Here is a 5,108-nt window from a genome sequence, read left to right as displayed (position 1 = left end):
GAAAGTTGCAACTCACATCCTTGTATCTTCTAAGTGTGCCTGAAACACCAGGGCTACACAGTATCGGTGCCTGTTAGCACACCGTGTGTGCAGGAAACTGTTAGACTGCTGGGGCTGGAATGAAAGTTTCTTGTGCAGTCAGAAATATTTCTACCGGCCATAATACAAATTTAGACACAATTCCTTCCAGAAAACACTGTAAACAAAGCAATTCTAGTTAAACCTCTCAAAGGGGCCAAGACAAAAGTATCCCAAGCCTACCGTGATTGACCTGCATATGCACATAAAAGCATTTTAGAATTGCAAAAGAAAAACACTATGATTGCTTATTTGCAACTAATCACCAGTAACTTCTATTTAACAATAAAGAGAAACACAAGTTTAAAGAAAGTATATCAAACCTCTTCGTCTAAAACTAAGAACCCCTCTTCCCCAAACTGCTAATAATATTATGTAGGATTTTACTTGACTTACTTTCATATTTAATTAAATATTCAACTTGACTAACTATATTCTCAAATGTTTTGCTAGTGCAAACATTTTCAAAAGTCAACCATACCGTACCAGATGAAGAGCTAAAAGTTCTTCTGTTAATTGAGAGATCTGCACATTATATTGTTTCTTCGCAGAGTCTACCTGTGGTCAAAAAGCAAAGCAAAATGGAATGATTAATATTGCAAACTATTTCTCCAGCCCATTTTGACCTACAGAATCACAGAATCATTGAGATTGGAAAAGACCTTTAAGATCATCAGTTACAACTATTCACCTATCACTACAATTCCACCACTAAGCAGTGTCCTTAAGCACCACTCCACACATCCTCCACACCACCGTCCACAATACCTCCGGGGTGGCGACTCAGCCTCCTCCATGTTCCAATGCCTAATTACTATTTCCACAAAGAGCTTCTTCCTCATGTACAATCTAAATCTCACCAACACAACTTGAGGCTCAAATATGCTTTGCACATGTGTGGTGCTTGTATACAAAAATAGGAGACTGTAATAGCTGACAAATGGTACCACATGAATGTTATCAATCCATATTACTTTAATTGAGAGTATTTAGAAAAAAAGCAGAAAGAATCACAACAAGGTCTTAAAAAAGAACAGTAAGACTACTAGAAAGCTGCCATTCACTGGGAGCAAGATATCTGAATCTCATGTAACTGAACATGTAAAAAAGGAAATATTTGTTACTCCTAGAGGAATATGACAGTGCTTAACATTTTACTCTTTATGCTTTTGATAGATTCTCTTTTACTGGGATTACATGAAATACGAAACAGGAGAAATGTCTGAATTTCTACATTCCGATTAGTGCAGCACTGTCACAAATAGACAGTGCTTATTTGCTTTGTGGCTCATGTGCCTGCACCAAACCATGTGTGACATGAAATACTGCAGTTTTAAGTAATCCACACAACTCTGTGGGTGGTTGGTTTTTTTTTTCCTTGTCTGGATAATCACTAAGGAGAAGGAACAAATCAGCCTCATTTTAAAGGGTTCAAAAATGTATATAATATTTAAAATCTTTATTGATTATGAATCCTTTCATAACGGGCTTGTATCACAATGAAGAAAGTTAAAGGAGGCAAAATCAATTACACCTCTGAAAAATTACAGGCCAGGTAACTGATTTACAGTGTTTTCGACTTGCAACAAAAGACACTGGCTTCACATTTATATAAGAAGACTTCCTCTCCAGTGTGCCTTACAAGTCCATTTGACATGTGGATAATTGTTAAGAATCTCCAAGGAGATATGATTAGCTTTATTTTAACTGCAGATGGGACATCAACAGAGAGCAAATTCATTTGTCAGTAGTTTGTTATCAAGGAGCTCCTAATTTTCAGCCACTTGTGAGAATAACGAATGTTACAAAAACAGATAACTATAAAATTTTGTAGCTTCTCTACCAAATTCTGATTATTATTATTTTTTTTTTAAGCGTGCTGCAATACTGAGGTTTTTTTGATTTAGCTGTACTTCATGGAAGAGCCTTATTTGTCTAAATAGAGGTGTATTTTGAAGGACTGAGATGACAAAAATCTGATCTTATAACTCAACAATTCTTATCACCTGAATGTATACAAAAAGCATCACTAAGTTCCAAGATGAGACCACATGCTACTGAACAGAATTTCTGAATTAAGTGCCACATCTTCACCTTCTCTACAGCAGTATCTGCATAGACAGCAGTGCTTCTGGTTCATGAGAGGTGTGTGAATATCATTTGGGTTGGCAGAGTACCTATCTAGATGGTAAGGCCAAAGAGCATAATGCTGTCAGTGTACTGCCCTACCTACTTACATTATCAAATCACAAGAAAACTGCTGATGTGAGCACACATCATATATAATGATGTAACTTTTAACTCTAAGTTCATAGTTGTTTTTTTCTAAACATCATCACTTACTGCCTTCCTAGTTCTTGCAGCAGTATCTTCTGTGATCTGAAATACTTCATCTTTCATCTTCTTTATTTCCTCTTCCTTTTGTTTCTTCTTAAACAGTGCCTAAACAAAAATAAGAACAGAAATATTACTGATAATACTTCAGTTGTGACATCATACCTAGCAGCAAGGAAAGAAACCACACGTAAGAGGTGTTCAGAAGAACTTTCTGCCTTGTGCTTTAGAGCAGCTGACACCAAGACCATACAGGAAAGCAAGAACAGAAATGGCACAGAGAGATCTCTGTTAAGAATTAGAATACATGTACAGAAGCATGTTTTCCTAGATAGAGCTGAGCACTTTTTTTTTTTTTTTTTTTTTTTTTGTAGTCGATAGACTAAGTCAGTTACTTCCCAGAAAACTGAAGGTAAAAATTCATAAGCAGCTAAGAAATGCATATATAAACTCTTTCACGGTGGATAACAGTGAACCAAACAGCTCTTTGGTATGCCAGCATGGCGGGAATTTGTATGGGAACTGCTGAATCACTCAACTCTGAGTGACCACCTGTGGCAAGCAGTGAGTCAGCCCTGGGAGGTAATTCACTTGTGCTATCAGAAGGGATGGAGAGTGGTTCCACCTCTCCTAAATTAAGTACTGAGTGCCACTGAGGAAAGATGTCTTCCAAGAGATCTCTCCTTGTGGAGAATATTGTGAATCTACAACATTGGTAAGCATTTTCCATTTATTATCTTCCTGTGGCAATAATCTTACTTAGATTATTTTACTTAATCTTATTAAAACTCTATATGCTTATTGATTGTACAAGAGTTATTGAAAAAAAAGTGCAATAAGGAACCCTTTCAGGAGAGGATGAAGGCACAACTGTTGAATAGAAGATGCTGGTCTGGAAAAATTTTAAAAATACATAACTCCTGGTGAAAGACATGAAAAATCCTAGGTGGCACAGAGAACAGGTGTCGTGTAGAGGGATAAAAGGAGAAAAAGGTCACTAGGAGATCTGATTTCAGTCTGTAGAAGGTTCTCCGGTCATGACATTACAGTTCATGTGTCCCATTCTCTTTAACTGCTCCCATTCAGTTTGTGTTGTGTTTCTCAAAGTACTCTTAGAATTCTTCTGATCTCATTTTGTAAGCTTAGCTTAGGTGCTTCACAATGTTAGCATGTTAGCATTATTGTGACAACCTTTTAGTCCCTCATATAGTCTCTTACAGACCAGAGAGGCCACAGTTTAGTTAACTAACTGCATGCATTAGGCTGTTGTTTGTTAATTCATAAAATGCCCACTTTGCAAAATGAAGGATGAATAGACAGAGCAATAAATTAGCAAGTGCCTGCAAATTCAGAATTTTCCTCCTAGAGCATAACACTGAATTGTTGTTTATAATGAGACTGTTATTTATCTTAATTATCTTAAATGCTCACTAAGCACCTCAGAGACGTTATTTACACCATAACTTTAGTCTGGCCACTTCTTTCTGTCAAAAACAGTATGAAGAGCACTGTTCTGATGTTCTAACACACAGCTAACTGAAAATGAGATTTATACATGTTACCAATGCTTTTCAAATCAAAGTTTTTCTTGTTTTTAAACTCTGGGAATTTTTTAATTTTTTTTTTTTACCTTGTTCCTCATACACAGGCTTTGGGGAAGTGCTCGTAAAGCTAAAAATATCTTACTACAGCCCAATTTGTTTTTGAATATTCACTAAGATTTATACTGTATGGCAAAACTAAATGATGTGTGGTCGTATCCTAAGTTTGCTCTGTTCTGCATTACTCATTTCAGTACAGCAGACATAAAAGAAATTTGGTTGTCTGTGTGTGTATAACTCTACATGTACATAAATGGGCACTTTGTAACTGCAGGTGATGCAAGTTTTCTGACCTCTAAGAAATGCCCTCACTCGTGACTTACCTGACTCTTTTGCAGGTTAGCTTCTTCTAACAGCTGTACGCAATCTTGGACTCTTGCAACTGCTTCATACTTTTCCCTTTCTAAATTAGCACACTTTGTGTGAAGCATTCTGATTTGTTTCTCCAGGGCTGTTCTTTCTGTTCTCATTTGTTCACCATCTTGGACACTAACATGTAATCTGAAACAAAGGAGTAATTTTACTCATTTAACCATACAAAGCTGAACTAAAGAGCTATACTTCTTTCAAACTAAGCTCACAGAAAGCAAGGTCCCAGAGCTGTGTTCCCATTTGGCTTTTTTGTTTTTGGACATATCCCATTAGTAACATCCAACAACATGTCTTTACCTTGTTTCTAATTGTTTTATACTAGACTGCAATTGTTGCAGGAGTTTGTCAGATGCTGCTTCTCTTTGCTGGGCAGATACCACATCTTCCTCCTAGAAAGAACATACGTGTTTTCCAGGCAACATCTGAGTTCCATTTATAAAAACAAAGATATATAAAATTTTATATTTTATTAAATTCAATTTATAAATTAGAGAACAACTCAAATTAATTTACCATCAGCAATTAGTTAACTGTCTAGTCATTCAGTTGCAACAGAAAATTACCCCTTTCTCTAGAATACCTTTCTCTCCATTTGGCTTTGAAGCATCTTTGTCAATCTGATCATTTCATCAACCTTAGCACAAATTAATGCAAACTGGAGCACAACCAAGTCATGAAGGAAACTAGGAAACGTGTCTTACTTTTCAGAATTGACTTCAAGAA

The 5,108-nt window shown here is 36.3% G+C and overlaps 1 long non-coding RNA gene across 1 annotated transcript; it reads right to left on the bottom strand.

The window, feature by feature from the left end:
- Window positions 1–1,461: 1,461 nt before the first annotated feature.
- On the bottom strand, window positions 1,462–4,812 carry LOC122193899. The gene is made up of 3 exons (XR_006183000.1): window positions 4,683–4,812; window positions 4,337–4,514; window positions 1,462–2,520 (listed from the first exon to the last, which is right to left on the bottom strand). It is a non-coding gene; the product is annotated as an uncharacterized LOC122193899 (long non-coding RNA).
- Between the last annotated feature and the right edge of the window lie 296 nt (window positions 4,813–5,108).

Source organism: Lagopus leucura, unplaced genomic scaffold (assembly GCF_019238085.1).
Source record: "Lagopus leucura isolate 7727_CA_CO unplaced genomic scaffold, USGS_WTPT01 214-0_obj-0_obj, whole genome shotgun sequence".
Lineage (NCBI taxonomy): Eukaryota > Metazoa > Chordata > Aves > Galliformes > Phasianidae > Lagopus > Lagopus leucura.
Note: the sequence above shows the minus strand (reverse complement) of the source record. Positions and strands in the feature narration are given on the sequence as shown.